The sequence below is a fragment of the Elephas maximus genome, chromosome 12 (assembly GCF_024166365.1).
Source record: "Elephas maximus indicus isolate mEleMax1 chromosome 12, mEleMax1 primary haplotype, whole genome shotgun sequence".
Lineage (NCBI taxonomy): Eukaryota > Metazoa > Chordata > Mammalia > Proboscidea > Elephantidae > Elephas > Elephas maximus.
Genome location: NC_064830.1, coordinates 13,940,802 through 13,966,816, shown reverse-complemented (window position 1 = coordinate 13,966,816; position 26,015 = coordinate 13,940,802). Strand labels below are relative to the sequence as shown.

At 38.3% G+C, this 26,015-nt stretch overlaps 1 long non-coding RNA gene across 1 annotated transcript; it reads left to right on the top strand.

The window, feature by feature from the left end:
* Window positions 1–12,940: 12,940 nt before the first annotated feature.
* LOC126087282 (uncharacterized) lies at window positions 12,941–23,940 on the top strand. Its single transcript, XR_007519706.1, has 3 exons — window positions 12,941–12,985; window positions 13,308–13,402; window positions 23,883–23,940. It is a non-coding gene; the product is annotated as an uncharacterized LOC126087282 (long non-coding RNA).
* The last annotated feature ends 2,075 nt before the right edge of the window (window positions 23,941–26,015 follow it).

Below are 26,015 nucleotides of genomic sequence, written 5' to 3'. Positions count from 1 at the left end.
TCTCTCAACCAGCCAATAGGAGCTCCGGTACAAAGATTGTCTATTAATGGTACCATGTTGGCAGAAATTGCTTGGCTTTTATACCCCTGTTTTACTTAAGCATTGGCTGGGAATTTCATGGAAAGAGCATTGCTCCAGCTCAAACGCTGTGATGGATCTGGAAGATGCTGCAGCTGGAGGCCATCAGCTATTTGCACTTCTTGAGGCTAAGGGACAATTCTTTCCTGAAGAGAGATTTGACAGGGTATCTCCATGGCTGTCACAGAGATCTTGTAGTAGATAATCTTACAGTATCTGAGATTCTTATTGTAAAGAAAATGACCAGGATTTCATTGGGAAAGATCGCAAACCTAGTGTAATGACTGTACTGAATGCATTTCCTAAATCCCAATATATAGCCAGACCATTTATTATTATTTGGTATTTAGGAAATATGTCCAGTACAATCTGTTTTAATGTATATGTTTTTCCTGCCCCCTGATTTTGGAAATTATGTAGCACTTATTTCAGACAGGTGGTTTAGAAATATTTCCTTGACCCTATAAAAAAAAATTTTTTTTTTATCTTAGTTATCTAGTGCTGCTATAACAGAAAGACCTCAAGTGGATAGCTTTAACACAGAGAAGTTTGTTTTCTCACAGTCTAGTAGGCTAGAAGTCAGAATTCAGGGTGCCAGCTCCAGGGGAAGGCTTTCTCTCTCTGTCAGTTCTGAAGGAAAGTACTTGCTAGCAATCTTCCCTTGGTTTAGGAGCTTCTCTGTGCAGGAACCCTGAGTCCAAATGATGCTCTCTGCTCCTGGCCCTGCTTTCTTGGTGGTATGAAGTCCCCCTGTCTCTTTGATCATGTCTGTCTTTTATATCTCAAAAGGGATTGACTTAAGACACAACCTAATCTTGTAGATTGAGTCCTGCCTTATTAACATAACTGCAACTAATCTTGGCTCATTAACATCATAGAGGAAGGATTTACAACACATAGGAAAATCGCACCAGATGACAAAATGATGGACAATCACACAATACTGGGAATCACGGACTAGCCAAGCTGACACATATTTTTGGGGAACATAATTCAACCTACGACAACCCCCCTCACCCAACTATTTGTAGCACTCTTAAGAATGCTGGGCATATTGACTAGGCACAGTTTCTACAATGGTTTTACTAGCATTCTTAATGTAAAACAATTAAATGGGAAATGAATAAACATTTCACAAGCATGATAAGACTACGTGGCATATGAAAAGTAAAGATATTTCATGTCACTAGAATGGATCAAATTTTGATGCATTTTATTTATGAATGTTAACTCTAAAGACCTTCTATTTCCAGATTTTCCACTGGTCATGATGACCCTGGGTGTGCAGAATATAGCTGTTCCGTAGGGTTTTCAAAGCTATAACCTTTCAGAGGAGATCACCAGGTCTGTCTTCTGAAGGGCCTCTGAGAACCACCAACCTCCAGCTAGTAGTGGGGTGCTCAACTGTTTGTACCACCCAGGGTCTTCCTTGTCAATAACTAACACCACTCATCTGTCAGTCTGTCGTACTGGGGTGGCTTGTGTGTTGCTCTAGTGGTGGAAGCTATGCCACTGGTATTTCAAATACCAGCAGTGTCACCTATGGTGGACAGGTTTCAGTGGCACTTCCAGACTAAGACAGACTAGGAAAAAGGACCTGTAAATCTACTTCTAAAAAAAATTCGCCAGTGAAAACCTTATGAATAGCAGGACGGATGCCATGCTTGGTAAGATAGAGGGACAGCAAAAATAAGGAAGACCCTTAACGAGATGGACTGACGTAGTGGCTGCAACAATGGGCTCAGACATAATGATGATTGTGAGGATGGTGCAGGGCTGGGCAGTGTTTCGTTCTGCTGTGCATAGGGTCACCATGAGTCGGAATCAACTAAACAGCACCCAGCAACAACAGCATAGAGGTACGGAAAAATTTAGACTCTTTTACTTTGTATAATACTTTATTTTCTTCAGTAATGTTAACATCTTGACCTCTCCGTAACCTTTATCTCCCTAATCTTTCATCTTTTCAAGGAGATGAATCATTTCCATTTCAGAGCTATTGGAAGCTTCAAACATGAATGCACAGAGGTTTTCCTCTATGGCTGTGTCGTCTATTGCACCAACTATGTCTCTTCCAATGAGAGTAGCCGTGGCTAAAATTCCAGTTTGCCATTTCAGTCAAGCTCATATGTATTTTATGTTACATTAATATACTTACAAAGCCAAGACATTAAATCCCCTTAAAACATGTAACTTTCTTTATTGAAAAACATGTATGCAAACAGGAGTAGTTAGGAAACAAACAACAAACACGCAAACATTGTATGATATTGACTATTGTGTGGTGTAATGAGCCCTAGCTTTGGAGTTTGTTTGACTAGGATATGCATAACTCATAATTATAATTAGGGGTTGAACACTCATTGACGCATGTAAAGCGATTAATATAGTACCTAACATATGGTAAGCACTCATGGATAGCTCACAAGCTAATGAGGAAGCTAAGAATGGTGAATTACTATTTTAGTCATATTCAAAGATGGAGCTTCCTCAAAAATCTTGTAATGATGCAAGTGCAGGGAGAAATAAGAGCTTAAGTCTGCTGAAGAATTTCACTGGAAGTTGTGAGGGACACAAATAATATGAGATACGGCCCTTACTCTCCAAGACATTGAAAATCAGTTTTTTATGGCCCTTACTCTCCAGGACATTGAAAATCAATTTAGGAGACAAGCTGCTGATTCTCAAAATACCTGAGCTGCAAGGGCAATTAGGGACCATCTAGGACAATGGTCTTATTTTTTAAGTGAGAAAACTAAGGCTCAGAGATCAACTTTTCTAAGATTGCTTTAGTAGAAGCGATCTAATGCAGAATGTAAACCTCTTGATTTGACCCAATGTTGTTTCCATGAATAAGTATGTTATGGAGTTGTCTGTGATCAGTGTTTATAAGAAGTCCTTAATGTGGGAATTCAGAAGTGGAGGACATCACTACAGATGGTGTGATCAGGGAATGCTTTATGGTAGAGGTGAAATTACATCTGAGTTGTAAAGCAGTATTTCTCAACCTGGTTACAGGATTCAGTCATCTAGGCAGCTTCTAAAAATCTCAGTCCCAAGCTGCACCCCAGAGATCAGTATTTTTTAATGCTTCCCAGATGATTTCAATATAGCCCAGGCTAAGAATCACCATTGCAATGAAAGGATAGGACTGATAAGCAAAACTGGGAGAAAGCAGGGCTTTGAACTGGTTGTTCCTGGTTCAGTCATGGCTGATTAAGCAAAATTGGAACAGGTCCAGATTTTTATAATTTGAATAAAAATTCTGGAATGACAACCAGAACAGGAAAAATTACAGGTTGAAGCCCTGGAATGGGAGACTCAAAAGAGGCATAGCGAACCATTTCAGGAGCCTGGTGCATGAGATCAGATGATTGGCAGGACTGTGGAAAGCAATATACATTCAAAGCAGCATAGTCAGCTGCCATCTTTGAGCACAGCACCACTGTTCCCCACTCTGCTCAAAAACCGATGGGCAAGAGATTTGGTTGCTATGCAACACACATGCTGCCCTTGTTTTCTAAGAGGGAGATTAAATTTCTAGTAAGGCTTAACCCTTAATTTTTCCTTTTCCTGTTATTGTTTTGGTTGGTCCAAATCAAAAAAAAAAATTGAATTTGTTCTGGTGTCACTTCCTCAGGCATGACGGAACCAAGAAGAACTAGTTTAAAGCTCTGGGAGAAAGGTACTTAACATAGAAAAGAGTAATTATCTAATACAAGGAAGTAGAGGAGTTAACGTTGCTTTGAAAAGATTATAAATATATAAATTAAAAAAACATTTATTGAATGAATAAAGACCACTTGTTTACATATACATATTTATTTGTCAAATAATCACTGAATGTTTTGGGGAAGTAGTAAAAAGGCTGACACTGCATTTTAGAAGATTAAAATGGGACTGTCATATTCGATCTTCTTCTCAGGCACATACCCTTTTCTCTTACATTTCCTCCAATGACCTGCAGATTTAGAGACCCCAGTGTATAGTAGCCCTGCAGTTCAGTTCTTCTGGTTGGTGTACGTTAGCTACTATCTAAAGGTATACTTCTGTTTCCATGCTCTGAAGTCAGCCTTGTCCTTATTTGGAATGAGAAAAATTAAGCTGATGGGTTGAGGACTAATATTTATAGTAGACCTACCATGTGTCATCTGTGCCCCATAAACTGTCTCATTTAGTTCAAGACATTAGTGTTATGCAAAGCATCAGTAGCTATGGTGCTCAGTCATTGGCCAACCTAAGTATTGGTTCCATTGATTGGTTCACACTGATTGGTGTCTAGGGCCTTAAATCCAGGTATAGCACCTGCTCAAGGAAGGCTTCCTTCACTTTTCAAAGCTGATCTGATTCTTTAAGAATACCCTGTGCATCCTTATGTGCTTCTTGTAATGCTTTATCATTGGGTGGTTAATTGTCTGCCTTTTCTATTAAATCACAATCACTTGTTATATTTTTCTATATTTCCAGTACCTGGCATGTAATAAAAAAAAAAAAAAATTTTTTTTTTTTTTTTAGATGTCCCCCAAATATTTGTTATAAGGAAACAGGCTCAGGATGTAGAGTTTCACAGTTTATCTAGTGGTCATATGGGCAGACAGGATTGAGAACCACTGATTAGAGGTTTAAACCAAAATTAGGAGTCCTCAATCCTAGTTGTTATATCAGAATGTTTTTTAAACATGGACATATTCTCGGGTCGCTTCCCAAAATACACTAGTTCAGAATTCTTTTGGGAGGTGGTTAAAAAGAGGAGGCAGAGATCCTGATTATAAAAATCTCCTAGGTGGTTCAGATGTAACCAGCCTAGCACTCAAAAGTAGAGCATCATTGGAGAACATCTGGAGCAGAGACCTATTACAAGAGCATTCTCAGAAATTGAGTGATTTCTCCTGACTGTGTAGATTATTCTACACCACATATATCTGGGGTCCATCCATTATAGCAGAAAGGAGCCCTGATGGCATGGTGGTTAAGCACTCCACTGCTAACTGAAAGGTCATTGGTTCAACCCACCGGTGACTCCGTGGGAGAAAGACGTGGCAGTCTACTTCTGTAAAGATTACAACTTTGGAAACACCGTGGTGCAGTTCTACTCTGTCCTATGGGGTCAAAATCAATTTAAAGGCAACAGATTTAGTATTCTAGCCAAACAAATTAGGGTGTGGCTCCATCCTAGGTCTACCTCTTCTCACTGCCTTCTCTCTCCCAGCACAGAACATCCCCCAACCCAAATTCTGCTCATGGTGATTTTCTTGCGTTCTCTCAATATTTTCCAACCTTGCAAGGCCCACAATGGTCTGGCCTCCAGCTGACTATCCCAGTGCTGTGAAGGAAGCTCTCTTTTTTTCTGGTTTCTGCTTTGACAGTAAAAGCTACTCCCTCCTTCTGTGTTTAATTTTAATTTGCTTTGAAATATCAGTGCTCTCTGGGCACCTGTCAGGTCACCAGTATGAAAGGAGATTTGCAAAAGATTAAGTTATTCAATGCCAGGCCTTTGTGAACTGCAACATAAAGGAAGTGGAGGGTTCATTTTTATAATCTCTTTCTCTAGGATGCAAAGGCCTGAAAGCTGGCCACTCTTTTCAACAAAATGAAGGGGAGGAAGAGTCATTCCTTTGTGTCAGCCATCAGTTGCAAAGACACATAAATAGAAATACATAAATTCATCACCAGAAAGCGCCTGGGTATTCATGCAGCCAGCCTCTGGGGCCTTTTATTTCATCACACATAATTACAGATGAGCCACATTACAGAGTCCCAATCATTGTGATCTTTTTTGGAATGTGTTTCCCCCTTAGTGCCTCTTTTTTTTTTTTTTTTTTAATCCTAATAAAATTTATTACAACTTATATGAGACATAGAGCCCTGGTGGCACAGTGCTTAAGAGCTTAGCTGCTAAAGCAGTAGGACTCCACCAGCCGCTCCTTGGAAGCCTTATAGAGCAGTTCTACTCTGTTCTATAGGGTCCATATGAGTCGGAATCGACTCAATGGCAACGGGTTTGGTTATTTTTATATAAGAAGAGTTAATCATGCTTACAAACCAGTTTGCAGACCTAGATATATTTTCTAGATAAATAAAATCAAAACTAGTGAATAGACACAGGCCAAATAGCACTTGCCTCAAAATGATGAATTGATCATTGTTTGCTAATCGCTGTATATTGTACTATAGGGTTGCTAGGAGTGGGAATCGACTTGATGGCACTGGGTTTGGTTTTTGGTTTTGGTATGTTGTACAATTGCCTTATGTCCCAGAGTTTCGATGATGTGTAAGCTAAACTCTTTTCCATTCTTTTTCTCCCCTCTCACAGTTTGTCTACTACACTGAGGTTGAAAATCACTAAAGGCAAACGCCAAGACATTATTTCTGGAATGCAGTCATCGAAGCCAATATCCCCCAAGATGCTAGTTACAGGTACTGAACTCCAAGAAAAATCACATTAATTCCAACTTCTTGGTTAGTTCACAAGGTCTTATTTAAATGATGATGATGTTTGTGCATTTGCTTATAAAGAAAATTCTTGAAAGGAAACTGTACATTTTTCCAACAGGACTCTGTTTTAGATACACTAAAATCTATCTTTGATCAAGTGGAGTTTTTTCTACAATAATGGTAAAGTTAAATATTGATATCTTTACAAGGTAAATCATGCATGGATAAGACTTGGTGTCATTTAAGCCACATCTATAGCTGGATACTGAATTGACTTTTTTTTTTTTTTTTATCTGCTTTTGAATTGGCTTCTGGGGTTTAATCCAATGATTGGTTGCTCTTCAATATAACGTAATAGCACAGTTAGAGTTAGCCCATTCTGGAGTTAAGATAACCAAATTCATTGAGTTATTCATTTTCTTAAATGCACTCTTTTTATTCCTGGAACTATGATTTAATTTTAGATCTGGCTTCCACACTTGAGGAAGAGGCACCATCCCTTTAGTGAATAAAGATCCTTTACTTTCAAATATCACTTCTGTTCTTTTCGTAGTTTGCTCATGGATGTATCTCTAAACTATTAAACAGTGCCTGGCACATAGTAGTTGCCCGGTAAATTGTATGGTTTTTCAATAAATGATATTGACTTCCAAATTTTCCTCCAGCCAAATTTCAATTAATAAGTGGTTCCAATGGATTTTTTTTTTAAATCTTGGACACCTTGCTGTATCCTTGAACATAATATTTCTTAAGGCAAATTTTATTTTCTTGCTTGGCATGCTATTTTCTTTATATAAAATGAAATCAATCTCAACCCATTTTTTTTTTTCAACTTAGGAAATCTTAAACATATTCAGATTTCTGAGGATGAAAGATTAACTCTTCTCTGCTTTCCCTGCTTCACTATATTCATCACTCCTCTTCCTTTGCCACCAAACATTCCACTATTATCACTTTGCATATTTGTATTAATGATAACAAAAATTACCATCTATTGAGTGTCTCTGTGACTGACGTGGATTACTTCTATTATTATAGACCAGTTATAACAATCTTGAAAAAAAAATACATTTCCATTTTACAGATGAGAAATTTGACATCAGAGAAGTTAAGCAACTTATCTAAGGTCACAGAATAACACCGTAGTTGCATTTAAACCCAGGTCTGTTTACATTTTATGCCCATGTTCTTTACACGATAGCACCTTGTCTCTTATAATTGTTATAAATTTATATTTCCTTAATTTAAATGCCTGCCATTCAAGAGGAGAGACGGCTTCTTCCTCTTATTTATATTAACAAAGTCTAACAAAATACTCAGTACATATTCTGTGCTCAGGGTATATTTGCTGAACGGGTCTTTTTTTATTTCCCCAATTTCAGCCTAGATCACTTTGCTCCTCTTCCTCCTCTTCTTTCTCCTTCTTCTTCTCCTTTTATTCTTCCCACCTCTCCATGTCCTCCTGTTCTTAGTCTTCTTCCTTTTTCTCATATTGGTACCATTTTACCCAAGCACACATGCTCAAAATCTTGTTGATGCAATTCTTTACAAACCTGAGACAGTTCTTTCCCACCACTCAATCGCATATTCTAAAGTAGGTTCTTATCTAGACATGAATTATTGCAATACCCCCTGAAACAATTTCTCTCTCTTCTCTTTCCCCTCCTTTGTCTCAATCCCCTCACCCCCGACAATTTATCAACCTCTCAGATTATCCTTCTTACAGTACCATTTTTACGATAAACTCCAAAATCTTCAGACCTCCAATAGCTCCCTTACTGCCCATCAACAAAGCTCAAATATTTTAACCGGGAGATCACGGCTCTCTAAATGGCAACAAAACTCTCATAGTCTTGCCTGTGATGTGATCAGCATTCTCATCCTCAGTAGGGATAAACCAATCTGAACCCTCTTGCTTGGGCTGATTTGTCCTACTCTTTTTCCTGGCTTCTCACTATGACTTTGGAGTCTAAATATTACGTAGTAATATGATTATCTACTAGTTTAAACTCAAAAATCTGGAATCAGATATCTATCCTAGTTCCGCCCTGGTGATATTGTCAGATCCTATGCCTCTGTTTCTTTCCTGCTTAGTGCTCTGGTTTGTGTATGTTCTAGTTCCCATACCTGAGTTCTCAGTAACTTACAATGTTTATCACTCTAGCATTTACATAGTGCTTTCCTCATCATCTTGTTCCTCACGACAGTGTTGTAAAGGCACAGAGAAGGGATTAATTCCTCTACTTGGTGGACAGGGAGGTAAAGGGACTTTGTACAAGGTCATGCACAAACACGGTAAGGGTGAAAATTGAATTCCTGTCTACTTCTTCTCCTGCCATTCAGTGCTGCTGCGACTTCCTGATTCTAATTCTTTTACAGATCCGGGATTTGGTTCCAACTCTTGTTAATACTGAACGGTCTCAAGTCCTGGAGATTCTAGATCTGGAGATTCTAGTCCTGGAGAATTCTCCACCTTCTGGTATTCACTGGGGCAATCTGGACCTCGTGACCACTGTTTACATGGGTTTTCTTTTCAGACACAAACACCAACATTAGGAGTATAGTTAGGTTTCAGTTTCAACATATTGTCTTCCTTAGGCAAAAAACAAAATAAAAAGCTCTCAAATAACTTCAAGCTAAATAGTTTGGTGATTGATGTTTCTGAACAGCTGAAACTCGACCAGTTCTCTCTGTCTTCTTCCGATAAATGGTGTACAATTTGAGGCAAGTCGTCTAAACTCCCTTAGCATCAGATTCTGTATCTTTCAAACGGGTACAATGAAAACGTTTAATACCTGTGCTAAGTACTCTTCATGAACCATGTCTTTTGGTCCTCAACACTCTATGAGGCAAGTGTTATTATTACTGCCATTCAACAAATGTGAAAACAGAGATACAGAGAGGATAAATATGCTCAGGGTCACACAACTAATATCTGCTTAATTCAGGAAGCAGATCCATGAGCTATGCTCTTAACTGCTCCATAGGGTTTCCTAGGCTGTGATCCTTATGGTAGCAAATCACCAAGTCTTTTCTCCTGCAGAGCAGCTGAGTGGGTTTGAACTGCCCCCAACCTTTTAGTTAGCAGCCAAGCCTTAACCATTGTGCCATTCCTTCAATCACTGTACAATCCATTGCTGTCAAAGTCGATTTCCATTCATACTGACCCTATAGGATAGAGTAGAACTGCCCCATAGAGTTTCCAAGGCTGTAATGTTTACTGGAACAGACTGCCACATCTTTCTCCTGAGGAGTGACTGGTGGATTTGAACCACTGACCTTTTTCCCTTAGCAGTCGAGTGCTTAACCACTGTCCCACCAGAGCTCCTTCTATCACTGTATAGTGAGTGCCTAATGACTGCCTTGATGCTGCAGCGCTCATCAGCCCACTTCCACACCACACTACCTCTCTGGCATTCATTCACAAAAGAGATAGTTGGTATCTTAGTCCAATTTTCACCCTGAGTATCTCATTTCATTTTAACCTTTTACTTACTTGGTGTTTATTTCTGCATCTAAGTCACCCATCACTTTTTTTTTTTTAATTTTCCATCCCAGTACTGTGCTCTCCCCTTAGATCAGATTCTGGGTTTGCCTTTTACGATTTTCACTTGCCCCTCTATCCAAGGCATGATTGGTCTTAGTGCTTTGGTTTCATTGCCAGTGGAGTCTCAGAGAAAAACACCCTGCCTGACTGAGTTTCTATATGTGAGATTTTAAACAGGTGGCATCACCACCAGGTTTAAACACTATGAAATGCAGATACATATACATATATATACACATATATATATATGCATGTGTATCTGTGTAGTAAATAACTATTATATAACGGTTAAATGGAGCTCTGGTGGTACAGTGGTTCAGAGCTCACCTGCTAACCAAAACGTTGGCACTTTGAATTCACTAGCTACTCCTTGGAAACCCTATGGGGCAGTTCTACTCTGTTCTATAGGGTCGCTATGAGTAGGAATTGACTCAATGGCAATGGGTTTGGATTTTTTTGGTAATGTTTAAATAACCATTAGTCTTAGAATGTTATGAAGGCACTAGGTTTCCATATATAACTCCAGCAACTGTTCTGTACAAGGACTTTCTAAATTCAATATTGAAAAAATAAGCAGGGGAAAAATATAGGACTAGAATCTGTTTTTAAATAAATCATTTACCAGAGATGAAGTTTTATAAAAACTGAGCATGTTTTAATTTCTTTAAATCTGTCACTTTTGGAAAAGTGACTAGGGATTAATTTTTCAACCAGTCTGTGTTTCCTTTAAAATAAGTCTTATTTTACTTTTCACTTGGGAAAGATGAGCCTTTTAGCGTCCACCTCTATTTAAGAAGTCTTCAGCCGAGGTCTAAATTAGATGGAAATATCATCTGAACTCTGAAAATATTGCTGTATCGTTAATACCATGATCCTCTAATTTCTGAGCATGATTTAGTAAGACAGAATTTCTGCAAAAATTGGAGTCTCTGGAAAGGTTAACTTTGGAATATGTTCAAGATCTGTAGCAAGGTTCATATACATTTCCCTCATATCTTAATCCGGTTACCACGTCTTGACTAGATGCAATGACCAATTTTCTCACTTCCCTTATTTAAGAAGCAGCAGTTCCTAGATCCTTAGAAAACTGGTATTTCTGTTGCTTGAAATAGTGGGTGGAGAATGCAAAACTAAATATATTATTAATGCTTCTTCAGAAGTTGATAGAATTATTGTAGCTAAGTGGATAGACATGATTTTACTTGTTAACATGATTTAAGCTACTTCATAATATAACTTAATGCATGCAAGTAAGCACAACAGAGCTAAAATATATTCTCAGAAAATGCATAATTCCATTACCTAAAGTATATGCAGATAACGGAAAAAAAACAGTAAAAAGCATATCAGCTCTATTAAAATTCAGGAAGCTCAAAAGTGTTTCCCTGCTATTTCATTAACAATCATTTAATGTGTTGTTATTGATTAGAATTAATTGTATTTGACTTGCCTTTAACTGTGGATATCCTGACTCGTTGAAAGTATATTTTACTTACCAAAATATACAATATTTTATACGCACATACATAAATGGTTAGAAAATGATAATATATTTAAACACAGATTAATACATAATTATCTATACTGAGGCAGTCATGGTAAAGAGTGAAAGCAAATTGGATTTAGAGTTATATATTTGGAATTAAGGTGTTGGGCTGCCGGTACTATGTACACCCTTCTGAACCTCAGTGTCTTCTGTTTATCTATGAAATAAAACAATTCCTATTCTTCCTATCTCACAGAAATATAGTGAAAATTACATGTCAAAGCCTATAGCAAGCTTTAAAATGTTGAGTAGATGTATCACCCTATTCAAATACATTAAATGAGGATTACACATATTTACACGTGTTTATAAAATCTCAAATAGAAACATGGATATATTTCTCCACGTCGCGTTCCTTCTTTTTTCTCACTTTGCAACCTAAACTCTCCCGCAGCCTCATCTCACCATTGGCTTATTGTTGTTGTAAGGTGCCCTAGAGTAGGTTTTAGCCACAGCAACCCTATCCACAGCAGAGCAAAACACTGCCTAGTCCTAGGACAAGTGCTATCTGTTTTCTAGGAAACGGAGCTGCTCAGTGTGGATGGCTGAAGAATAGGATACTTAGAGGAGAAACTGTTAGGAGTTATACTTGTAGGACAAGCTGGGGCCAGAATGGTAAGGGCATGTACGGTTTATTGAGGGTTTAAAACTTCATACCATGGCTAAGGAGAAGTCAACAAGGTTGGGTAAAAAGTGATAAAAACCTGAACAAGTATGGAGGTGGGGATAAGTGAGTGGTAGGATAATATTCATGAATTATTTTTATAGAAGATTACAATGAATGGATCAACTGATTGAATGAGAAAGGGCCCTTAGGAAACAAGAGTAGTTGAGGGTTCTAATTTGAGTGACTGGGTATGTGGTGGTGCCATTAATTATTGGGGAAGGAGCTGTTTTCATGGAGCAGCTGAGTTACTTTTTGGAATTGTGAGTTAAAGGTGTTTTGTATATCCAAATGAAGTTGCAGTTGGAAATTAATGTCTATGGTTAAGAACTCGGTAGAGACTGGCAACGTGAGAATCTTGACTATTAGATAGTAGAGAAGGACTTCCAAAAACTTGAAATCAGGCACTGTTTCTATCCAGTGTATAACTCGTTTTTTTTTTTTTTTTTTTAATTTCAGCAACACTGCATTTTTTCTGACAGAATGGTGCATTTCGTTTATGTATTTACTTTAAAATGCCTTCCATTAATGAATGAATGACAATGAAAGACAATCCAAGAAATGGCATGCTACTCCTGGATGCAGATTCTCAGCAGGATAAAGAGAAAAGAACAATTGTTTCTAAGCACTACACTGAAACACAATAAACCCTGGCTCTCACTGAAAACAGGAAGCAAGAGAATGGAGAAACTTAGACTCCCAAAGATAGGAAGAGGTACAAAAATGGATAAACCCCCTGCAGAAGAACTAGAAGTGAGTGGGAGTCTCAGAGAAAGCAGAATTAAAAACAGAGTGTGAATGCTTTCCTGGGAGCAATATTCTTCCTGATGAGAATGGGAAAATGGCATAAATCATATACGAGTTTAAAGAATATCACACATTTTAAAATAAATGCTGCTAGCAAATATTTATTTTCTAAGATTAGAGGAAGTTAAAATGTGTCTTTAATGTGTTGTTAACAACAATATCCCTGAAGCAGATAGAAGAAGAAAGTGCTGCAAAGGGATATAACTTCATTTATGTGCCAATCTTTTTAGGGCTGCTGAGACCCTGTGGAGTAATCGGTGTTACCCTGAGTGGCTACAACAGGTGTTTGGATTACGTCAATCCACATTACAAAAAGGATGACCTGGTATGTCTGCATTCAGACTCATTTTTTTTCATTTGGGGTAGGCTAAATATCACCTCGTTGTGTTTTGTGCGTTTATATGGCTCCATGAAGGAATTGGATGGGTGGGTGGGAAGATAGGTTAGAGTGACTACTTTGAGAAGGGACATAGTGGATACTTTGGGAGGTGAGCAGAGCATGGGCTTACCTTCTCTCATGCTGCATTTAGATGCTGCACCCTCTGCACACCAGCCACGTGAACTTGTGCGTGTATGTTGGCTAGGAGTTCTGATGGCGCAGTGGTTAAAGCAATCAACTGCTGCTCATAAAGTCGGCAGTTCGAAACCACCAGTGGGTCCATGGGAAAAATATGTGGCAGTCTGCCCCTGTGGAGATTTACAGTCTCAGAAACCGTATGGGGTCGCTGTAAGTCGGAGTCATCTCTACAGCAGTGGGTTTTATATGCTTATTTATTTTCATTAGCCTAATTTTTAATAGTAATTTAGCAGGGCTTAAAGTATGTAAAGAACAGGAGAACAGAGTAGGCATGACTTCGATGATCCTTTATGCTATTTTGCCTGCGTTCTGTTTGAGAATATGCTAAAACTAAATACACTGTGGCAATTTAGAAACCCTGGTGGCATAGTGGTTAAGAGCTATGGCTGCTAACCAAAAGTATGGCAGTTCGAATCTACCCGGAAACCGTATGGGGCAGTTCCATTGTGTCCTATAGGGTCACTATGAGTCGGAATCAACTGGACAGCAATGGGATGGGTGGCAATTTAATTCCTACAGACAGTCCACCGGAAAAAAAACCTGCTAAATCATTAACTTTGTCCTTGTAATTTTCACACTTGCTGTCTGATGGGAAGGCTGCTTACTTTTGCAAGGATTTCTCATAATTTTGGGGATGACAAACAGTCTTCTAGACAGAGTTCTACCAGAAATACATGTCATATCCACAGAGAAATCTGATTGCCTACCTGAAGCTTCCTGACTAGCAGGTGAAAACATATCTGCACACGTAGGATCGTCCTCTAGAATTTCCAGGATAATTTTTATAAATTCAGTAAGGGGAGAGTCTTAACATACTATTCTTCAGTTTTTTTGTTTTTGTTTCATTTCTTTCCTAGTTGATCCAATTCATTTCTGTTCCATTTGTTAGTATGTACATTACAGTTTCTGAGCCCAAGGTAATTGGTGCATCAGCTACTGGAAATTTCATATACAACGCTGTCTCTTATATAAGTACTACAAATTATTAACAAAAAAAAGAATATAGAATTCATTGGCGTTGACTTTTAAGGGACGATTTCTAGTCAATAGGGTAGCAGGTTATAATGGAAAAAAAACATTCTTTTTGTTTTTTTTAAACTCTCCTGGGTTTCTCTACCATATTTCCTTATGAAGTAGGACTGTAAGGTAAATTGTAAGTATTGAATATAATTTAAACAAAATATTTAAAATAAAATTTAAAAACTGACATTAATTCCCATAATGGGTTGGGAAACCTCAACTGGACTTCTTAATGTGAACTGTAACCTTAAATATTATACAAAGAAATCCACTTTCCTTTTATTTACATGAATACCTTATGTGCAGTGAGATAGTTTAAGCAAAAGCCTCTAGTACCCAGTCTAATTCCTAGATGCTAAGTAAAGTTTAGTTTTCATTTCTTCACTTCTAATTTCAAGTTGGTTATCCAAAACGTACCAATGGAAGTGCCCCGGGGATGAGTTTTAAGTAACAGTTTAAAAATTAAATCAGTGGAGGAAATTATTTACTATACTCTTTTTTTTTTTTTTTAACTCAGTTTTTCAGGAAACACCTAAGTGCATAACATGCAGGCAGCGTATACTGTAAAATACAGATTGGTGTTGGTTTTACGTCAGAGGCTACGTGCATGTACATTTACACCTAAACATTTTTTACTCCGTCTCCAAAGGAAACAATTTCATGTTGCAGTGCATTGTCTTTAATTGGCACCATCATTTTTAGAAAAACACGCAGGGAAGATGCTTAGGTCAGATGAATTCTAAGGCTTCTTCTAATTCCATGGCACTCTAACATATTTTCTAAAGGTTTCGGAAATAATAGCAGAGCATTAAAAAGCAACCCCTAAGAATATTCTAGGAGACATATAAATGATTGCATCGAAAGGTGTCTTTCAAGCATGACCTCTGGTGTATTCATGAAAAGAATGTATAAGAATATGATAGAAATTCAGAAAATGTTTGGCCTTTGCATTTTTCATCTTCTGGACGCAAATCCCTCCTGATCTGAGGGCAAAGAACTACAATAATAGAAACAACAAAAGTCACACTAGTTACAGGGCACAAACTGCTCCACTTTCATCTACCTAATTCACCCTCGCAGACTATGTGTAACTCTTACTAATAAATCAACAAAGAACATTTTTTTGTGGGGTATTTTCTTTCCTCGATCATTTTCTAAGCTGTGAATTGGTAGTGTTAAAGGACAAGTATATGGCGAGCTGATGGACTAAGAAGATAAGCTAGACCCAAGGGCTAATTAGCTCACACAGTTGGCCATTCTGTATTAAATAAGAGCACCAACTCAGGAACTCAGGCTGCCTGTTGATATTCATGGTTTTCTGTGGTTAACCAGATAAAACCTGTCTTTCTACAGATTTCCATGAGCTTGACTCACTATTCTGGGCAAGTGTATATTGTGTTAGTCCTACAGTTTCTCATACCTAGAAATATATAAACTTCAGGTGGCAGGAAAAGCTGTGTTAAAGGCCAAAGAGAATGAACAAGGGAACGGGTGATGGATACTGCTGTCAGTACAAACTAAGTTCAGATTACTATTCTACAATCCAACAATTTAAATTCAATTCATAGTAACTGATTATCCATTAGATTCTAGATGTTTCCAGGCATTGGAAATAAGAAAAGAAATAATTCCTGGTACTGAAGGATTCTTAGAATTTTAAAAAGATCAGCATGGAAGCACATAAATCACAATAGAGTGTATGTGTTCATCATGTCATGAGGTGTAAAGAATGATGGATGACTCTTGGGAGACAGAAGGTAAACATGATGGCTAAGGTTGTGTGTCAACTTGGCTGGGCCATGATTCTCAGTGGTTTGGCAGTCACGATGTAATCTGGCAGTCTTATGATGATGTGATCACTTCCGTTACAATTTGACATAATGTGATCACCTCCATAATGAGATGCTGTTGGTAGCCAATCAGTTGAAAGGGAGTTTCCTTCAGGGTGTGGCCTGCACAAAATAGAAGTGGACTTTCTAGCAAGGCTTGTAGGCTTTTGACCACACTGGATCCTGCAGCTGGCTCTTGTTCGCCTGTCCTCTGGTTCTTGAGACTTGAGCTAGCACCTTGCCTGCTGATCTTGGAATCCGTCCATCTTCGAAGCCTGTAAGCCAGAGCCCTGCTGTCTGATTTGCCAGTCTTGAATTCACCAGCCCTGTGGCTACATGAATCATTCTCTACAAGAAAAATGAGCATCCAGTTTGTATTACAAAGACAATAGAGTTGAAATTGGAGAGAGGCGGATTGATATTATGGTGTCTGGCACATGAAGGGTACTTATAAAGTGTGTGTTATGGAAGCAATATTGTAGAGTGGAAAGAGCTGGGTTTAGATTTCAGGCAACAGGCAGCCAAGAGTTCAAATTTTGGTTTCATCTCTCACTTTCTATGTTTAATAGAAAAGCTTTTCAACCTCCGTAGGTCTTAGTTTCTCCATTTTTAATATCAATTTCACTCTATTTGAAGTGAATATGGATTGGATTAATGAGCTGGCTATCATGAATGGACAAATGAATGAATGCTAACCAGATTCTTATTAGCCAGAATATTTTCTATATGCCCAATTTATAGAGTCATTGAGTTAGGATTTGGTACAGCACATATATTGTACACATGGCCTTTGAAATACTTTTTAATTGTGTATGTGTGTGTGTGTTCCTGAGTAGCAGACTATTTCTCCATTTATTTGACTCCAAGGTCCTGAAAAGGAATAGTGAGCAAAAATATACTGCCCACAAAGCGTGAGAGTTATGGTTGATGAACAATGGTTGACACGTGGCATGATGTGGAGAAAGCACTAAGCCTAATTTTTCTCAAGCTTAGAGCTTATGTACATAAATCTTAGAAGTTTCTCTTCAACTGAATTTGAGTATTACTTCTGTTGTCGATATCATTAGGATCATAACTCTGTCATATGTGCTCTAGTGGGCAAAGAGCAGTCTCTATAAGATTTTTATTACAAAAGTTAATAAAATTCCCAGACTTTAGATATTAACTCAAAGCCTGTAAGTGCCAACATATACTTACCATCAACTTATAGATAGGCAAGGTTTATTTTTTCTTTCTGGACTTCTTCTTTCAGGTAACAGCTGTGGGAATGACTTACCCTTTTTCCTTTTCTTCTCTTTCTTTTTCATGGAGCCTGTGGTAGAGATTTTGAATATGTTAACATAATAAAGGAGAAAGGATGTTGAGAATATAGATCTAGATCGATCCTTCTTTCTACAGTTGGGCACACTGAAGCTTAGAGTGGCTCAGGATTGCCACTGTGCCTTTCAGGGCCACTCTGGCACCAGATGTCAATTGTTCCACATGGGTTCTCAGCTGTTTACAACCCACTACTAAGTGCTCTTGGCCTGTCTGTTCCTCAACCTACCTACACCACGGCAGTCAGGCTGTGGAATTTCTGTGTTTTAATTGCCCTAATCTTCATCAAAATATATCAGACTTGGATTCAGACAAGGTAATTATCTAGGTAATTAACTGAGAGAAAACAGAAATATTTCTAAATTAAATTTAACAACCATTCATTTTCAAGTTCAAGCAATCAAGCAATGTAGTATAATAAATAGAACACTGGTAGGAGAGTTAGGAGACACTGTCGTGGCTTTGTCATTCTTTCACTGTGTGATCTTGGTTAAAAAAGTTACCCTAAATGGGCATTAGTTTTCTCATGGGTGAAATAAAGCTCTCAAATAATCTCCAAAATTCCTCCCAGCAGCAAAATTCAGTGGTTTTTGTTTTCTCTTCATAATTGATATATTATGATAGTGATATGCCCTGTTCTAAGAGTTTTTTTTCCCCCCAAAAAATATTTCAAAAATACAGAAAATAGCATTATCTCTTCCTTTTGGTGTCAATTTCCTTCTTTTTGAAATATATTCTTTATTAAAATCATGAAGTTCAGGACAAGATTCTTTTTTTATTTTCCCCTCTTTGGATGTCTAATTGCTTCATTTGTTGAAAAGGTAAATTTTCTATTAAAGAATTATCTTTTATACCTTTATCAAAAATAGATTGAGATATTTGTGTGGGTCTACTTATCTCTTCTGTATTCTGTTCCATTAATCTAAGTGTCTATTCCACCACCAAAACCTGTCTTGTTTACTGTAGCTATGTAAAGACCATTGCCATCAAGTTGATTTCTACTCATGGCAACCCTATAGGACAGGGTAGAACTATCCCATAGGATTTTCAAGGCTGTAAATCTTTATGGAAGCAGACTGCCACATCATTCTTCCACAGAGCAGTTGGTGGGTTCCAACCGCTGATGTTAGTGACTGAATGCTTAACCACTGCACCACCAGGGCTCCTTGTATAACTATTAAAAAAAAAAAAAACCCGCTGCCATCGATTCCGACTCATAGCTATCCTATAAAACAGAGTAAAACTACCCCATGGAGTAAATGTTAATATTGGGTGGAAGGAACCCTGGTCGTGCAATGGTTAAGTACTCCGCTGTTAACCAGAAGGTCAGCGATTGGAACCCACTAGCAGCTCCGTGGGAGAAAAACCTGACAATCTGCTCCAGTAAAGATTTCCACTTCGAAAACCCTATGGGGCAGTTCTACTCTGTCCACTGTGGTCACTGGGAGTCAGATTCGACTTGGCAGCACACAGTAATATTGGAAGGAGTGAGTCCTCTGTATTCTTTTTTCAAAATTGTTTTAGCTACTCTAGGGCCTGTGTATTTCCATATAAATTTAGAATAGACTTGTCTATGTCTACAAAATAGCTGGCTGGGATTTGGATCAGAATTGCATTAAACCTGTGGATGGATTTGGTGAGAACTGACATCTTTAGTATGCTGAGTCTTCCAGTTTATAGACGTGGTATGTGTCTCAGTCTATCTAGGTGTCTTTGGTTTCTTTCTTCAGTGTTTTGTAATTTTCATGATGCAGATCTATTTGCTAAGTTTATAAGTATTTTATTTTTCTTGGAGGGATAGTAAATGGTACTATGTTTTAAAGTTTAGTTTCCACACATTTTTTGTTATAATATAGAAATGTCATTGATTTTGCGTGTTAATCTTGTATCCTCAAATTTTGTTAAGCACACTTATTTTCTCTATAACTTTTTTTTAACAGTAATTGGAATTTTCTTCATAGATTATCATGCCATCTGCAGATAAGGACCATTTTATTTCTCTTTCCAATCTGTGTGCCTTTTATTTATTGTTCTTTTATTTATTTCCCTTGCCTTATTGCAGTGACTTGTTCACATAGCAGATCACACTGACTGATTTTCAAATGATAAAGCAGCTTTGTGTACCTGAAATAAATTCACTTTATCATGACATAACATTATTTTTAGACATTGCTGAGTTCTTTTTTTGATAACAATTTGTTGAGGATATTTGAAACTAAATTTTAGGGAACTGCTGGTTTTTAATTCTCTTTTTGTGCTGTCTTTGTCTAGCTTTGGTATAAGGGTAATATAGCCTTATAAAATGTGTTGAATCGTGTTACCACCTCTCAGCCCTCTCAGTTTTTCCAGAAGAGATAGCATAAAATTGGTGTTAATTTTTCTTTTAACATTAAGTGCAGTTCCTCAGTTAAATAATCAGGGACTTTAGATTTATTTTGGAGAGTACTTTTTAATTGATAATTCAGTCTCTTTAATGATTATTTAGAATGGTTGAGTTTTGGTAGTTTGTAGAATGCATAGTTCAAGGGCCCAACCCTGAAAACTAAAAATGGAGTGATTTCTTCCAAGCGGAGGGTGGTCATCTAAGAGAAAGGATGTTGGTTCTGAAACAAGAAAATGAGCAGCTTCACAGCAAAATAACAACAACAATAGCAATGAAATGAAAACAGAAAAAGCATATATTCACCATACAAGATGTGCCTATTATAATAGTTATACAAAACCTGTTGTCTTTAGGTGCAGTAGAAAAGTCGGTTTCAACTCATAGCAACCCTGTGTACAACAGAATGAAATGCTGCCCGCTCCTGTGCCATCTTCACAATCGTTTGTATGTTTGAGCCCATTGTTGCAGCCACCTTGACAATCCATCTCATTGAAGGTCTCCCTGTTTTTCGCTGACCCTCTACTTTTCCAAGCATGATGTCTTTCTCCAGGGACTGATCCCTTTTGACAACATGTCCAAAGTATGTGAGACACTGTTTCGCCATCCTTGCTTCCAAGGGGCATTCTGGTTGTACTTCTTCCCAGACAGATTTGTTTGTTCTTTTGGCAATCTATGGTATGTTTAGTATTCTTCACCAACACTATAATTCAAACGCATCAATTCTTCTGTTTTCCTTATTCGTTGTCTAGATTTCTCATGCATATGAGACCATGGAAAATACCAGGGCTTGGATCAGGTGCACCTTAGTCTTCAAAGTGACGTCTTTCTTTTTAACACTTTAAAGAGATCTTTTGCAGCCGATTTGTCCGATACAATATGTTGTTTGATTTCTTGACTGCTGCTTCCAGGCGCACTGATTGTAGATCAAAGTAAAGCGGAATCCTTGACAACTTCAGTCTTTTCTCCATTTATTATGATGTTGCTTATTGGTCCGGTTGGTGAGGATTTTTGTTTTCTTTATGTTGAGGTATAACCCATACTGAAGGCTGTTGTCTTTGATCTTCATCAGGAAGTGCTTCAAGACCTCTTTGCTTTCAGTAAGCAAGTTTGTATCATCCGTATATCATATGTTGTTAATGGGTCTTCCTCCAATCCTGATGGCCCTTTATTCTTCATATAGTACAGCTTCCCAGAGTCTTTGCTCAGCATAGAGATGGAATAAGTATAGTGAAAAGATACAATCCTGACTGACACCTTTCCTGATTTTAAAACACGCAGTATCCCCTTGTTCTGTTCGAATGAATGCCTCTTGGTCTCTGTATAGGTTCCTCACGAGAGGTGTTCTAGAATTCCCATTCTTTGCGATATTATCCATAATTTGCTATGATCCACACAGTCGAATGGCTTTGCATAATCAATAAAACATGGGCAAATGTCTTTCTGGTATTCTCTGCTTTCAGCCAAGATCCATATGACGTCAGCAATGTTACCCCTCATTTCATGTCCTTAATCCAGCTTGAAGTTTTAGGAGTTCCCTGTCCAGGTACTGCTGCAACCACTCTTGAATTATCTTCAGCAAAATTTTATTTGTGTGTTGTATGAATGGTATTGTTTGATAATTTCCTCATTTGGGGAGGGGGTCAATTGCCTTTTGAATGGGCACAAAAATAGATTCCTTCCAGTCGGTTGGCCAGGTAGCTGTCTTCCAAATTTCTTGGCATAGATGAGTGAGCACTTTCAGAGCTGCATCTATTTGTTGAAACATCTCAGTTGATATTCCATCAATTCCTGGAGCCTTGTTTTTTGCCAATGCCTTCAGTGCAGCTTGGACTTATTACTTCAATACCACTGGCTCTTGTTTATACATTAATTCCTGAAATGGTTCAACTTCCACCAATTTATTTTGGTACAGTGACTGTGTATTCCTTCCATCTTCTTTTGAAGCTTACTACGTCATTCAATATTTTCCCATAGAATTCTTCAATATTGCAACTTGGGGCTTCAATTTTTTCTTCTGTTCTTTCAGCTTGAAAAATGCTGAGAATGTTCTTCCCTTTTGGTTTTCCATCTCCAGCTGTTTGCACATATCATTATAACTCTTTACTTTGTCTTCTCCAGCTGCCTTTTGAAATCTTCTGTTCAGATCTTTTACTTCATCATTTCTTCCATTCTCTTTAGCCACTCTATGTTCAAGAGCAAGTTTCAGAGTCTCTTCTGATATCCGTCTTGGCCTTTTCTTTCCTTCCTGTGTGTTAATGACCTTTTGCTTTCTTCATTTGTGATTTCCTTGATGTCATCTTATCACTAGTCTGAGCTGTGATTGTTAATGTTCAATGAGTCAAACTATTCTTAGTCTCTAAATTCAGGTGGCATATACTCAAGGTCATTCTTTGGCTCTTGCGGTCTTCTTTTAATTTTTCTTAGCCTAAATTTGAACTTGCATATGAGTAATTGATGGTCTGTTTTGCAGTCAACCCCTAGCCTTGTTCTGACTGACAGTATTGAGCAGTGCCATTGTCTCTGTTCACAGATGTAGTCAATTTGATTCCTCTGTATCCTGTCCGGCAGTACATGGTTTTATTTCTTGACTAGTGCCTCCATGGGCATTGATTGTGGACCCAAGTAAAGTGAAAACCTTGACAACTTCAATTACTTTCTCTCTTTATCATGATGTTGCTTATTGGTCCAGTTGTGAGGATTTTTATTTTCTTTATGTTGAAGTGTAATCCATACTGAAAGCTGTAGTCTGTGATCTTCATCAGTAAGTGCAGTCAATGCTTCAACTCCTCTTCACTTTCAGGAAGCAAGGTTGTGTCATCTGCGTATTGCAAGTTATTAATTAGCCCTCCTTTAATCCTGATGCCGAGTTCTTCTGCTTATCCAAAACTCAGAGCTGCAATTTTCCAGTTCTTACTCTACGTTTGTTATTTATCCTGGTAACGGTCCCAGGAGATATTGTTATTAATGCTATTTTGTTGTTGAAAACATGCTATTCAGAAAAATTAACTTACAACAGATCACACAGCTAGTGAATGCAGTGTTAGTCTTTTTATTTGTCTCTGTGTCTCTGAAACTTGTGCATTTAATCAATATGCAATACTATGTGGTTATGCCCTATTGGCTTACAAATTATGTGCCAGGATTTATATACACACGCACAAACACACACATTACATCTAGAAGTACCTGTTTTCTCTTGTCTGTGAACTCGTGCTAAAATATAGTGAATCTGAATCTCAGACTAGGACTCAAACTCCGGGTCCTGACCCCAGCCTAATGGTCTGCTTCTATCCCTTCTTGTCTAATTATCTTTATGGGAAAACCTACTATTTGCATAGTTTGGAAGGTTCTCAGCTAGGCGCATATTACAGATCTTGAAAGTCTAAGAGGCAGAAAGAATGAGACAGGAATCAGGGTATTGGTCTACACATCAGCCGTTTAGGCTCCACAGGTGCTGCTCCTCCAAATCACAACTTTCCCGCTTTTCTGAGGATGGTGAGTGGCTCCCACTGCATCACCTCAGTGCGGTCCATCTGCTGTTCGAGATCACACGGAGGTGGCTTATCCCCAATTGTTCTGAGTAATCTGCTTTGGCACAGATCATCTGCAGAAGTTAATGCTTTTGTTGTTGTTGTTGTTGTTTTGTCTTGTCTAAGCTCTTTCCCATCTCTCTGAACAGGAGGAATATACCAAAATAGAGAAGGGGAAGATACTACAGCAAGGAGCAACAAAGGAAGACTGTTTATGCTCAACACAAGGTGAAAACATCTATCATTTAAAAAAATGTTTTATGTGTAGTAGGTGGTGGCAGAGAAAATGAGAAATAAGTCTTCACATTTACCCAGGACATTTTCAATTCCATATCTCCTTTGGCCCAGTCAAATCTTGGGTAAAGAAAATGCCAAAGACTATTAAAGACCTCCTGGGCTTCTCTGCGGGTCCACACCAGCACGTTGAGAGTGAGCTAAGCAGCAAGTGAGATGCTAAGCCATTCTGTCTGCCAGAGAACTCAAGGATTCTTTTCTGAGTTACAATATGCAGAGCACATGGGGTGCAAAGATACCTTTATAAGTGAAAGCATCAGGTCTTCAAAGGCAAAACATACAGTGAGCATAGAGTTTATGAATTTGCAGCCAAGTTAAGATATATGTGGAATTCTTTCCAGGAAAAGGCCATGTTGCAAATTTTCAAGCTGCCATTCCTTACTTGCAAGAATGCAGTATTCAGCACTTAGAGGAAGCATTTGCAGGAGGAAATCTACATTTGAAAGCAATCATGGTAAACAAAAGTTATCTTGTGAAAGGGATACAGTATCTGAGATAAAACTACAGCCAAATTGCCAAAATCAGCAAAATGCATTCTGCACCCTCCCCCATGGTGTCCATCATTCATCCTGCAACAGCACATAGCAAGAAAAGTGAAGCACGTAAACCAGAGGGTCAAGGATCAGTACCAATACCAGCAACACTGGGAACAAATCCTTTGCTCAGAGGCAGTATTGTGATTGCTGCATGAAAAATAAGGTTCAGACACACAGGGCTGTCTGAAAGCCTGCATGCCATAACCTATTGTGATCTATAGAAGACATAGGTAACGGGACTATTTGTAGCATACACAATGGTCAGTTTACTCCAATGCACTTTGAGCATCTAAGATGTCCTACCCCTTTTGCTTGGCACTAGATAAATAGAGATGAAAAAGATCCTCTCTCGTGTTGAGGAACCAAATTTGAGAGGGAGAGAGACACAGGAACAGACCTTTTACTGAAGGATGGTAAGTAGCTGACCAAGAAAGCACCTGGAGCCCAGAAGAAAACAGAAGATGCTAACACAACAGGCTGTGGAGGATTCCCAAGGTCTTCTGTAGTCTCTGGGTGGTTAAGCTGCTAACTGAAAGGTTAGAGGTTCAAGTCCACACAGAGGCATTTTGGAAGAAAGGCCTGGGAATCTGCTTTTGAAAAATCAGCCATTGAAGATGCTATAGTGCACGGTTCTAATTTGGCACATATGGGGTCACAATTAGTCAGAGTCAACTTCTTGGCAACAGGTTTATTTCTTAGAGGAGGTAACTCAAGGCGAGGCTTCATGAAACAGAGAAGGTGAGAAAGAGATTCCAGGCAACCGAAGGAGACTAATGGGAAAACAAACAACCAACCAAGTGGTTAAGGGAAACTGCAGTGTGTGGACAAAGCCTCAAGTGAGCTTTGATGCCAAGACCCAGAAATGCAATTTTATTTTCTAGCAGAATCACAAATCAGTTCTGGATTTCCATGCCTCAAAGGCTGGAAGTTGGGTAAGGAGCAGTTTATGTTTTCCTTTGCTTCCATTTCATGTCCCCTTCTTTTTTTTTTTTTCTTCACCAGTAGTGTTTGTAGCATAAGAGGATAGCCCTAGAGATGCCAAAGCTTCCTTTCAAGCACTGCGAAGGCAGCGGGAAAGATTTGAGTCAGACTCAGCACTGCCCCTTTCACCACGTCTCATCCAGAGATGACCATGGTGCCTATGTTCTAAAACAGTAATTCCAAAAGGATTCAACAGCCAGCTACATACAATACCGATTAATTTATCAGAAATTCCCGAGGAACAATATCAATCTCTCATCAGCCGTTTTGACCTGCCAGCTATAGTTAGTGAATCCCCAGGTATCTTGTTTTTTAATGAAGTTCATGAGGGGAAAAAAAAAAAAGGATAATTTTGTTAATGTCAATGGTCTTTTGGAGAAAGTTCACTACCACTAACACAAACCCAGTTCTGAATTTCTGGGACCCAGGTGCCCCAATGAATCATCTTCTCAGGTGTTTGCTCACGTGGCA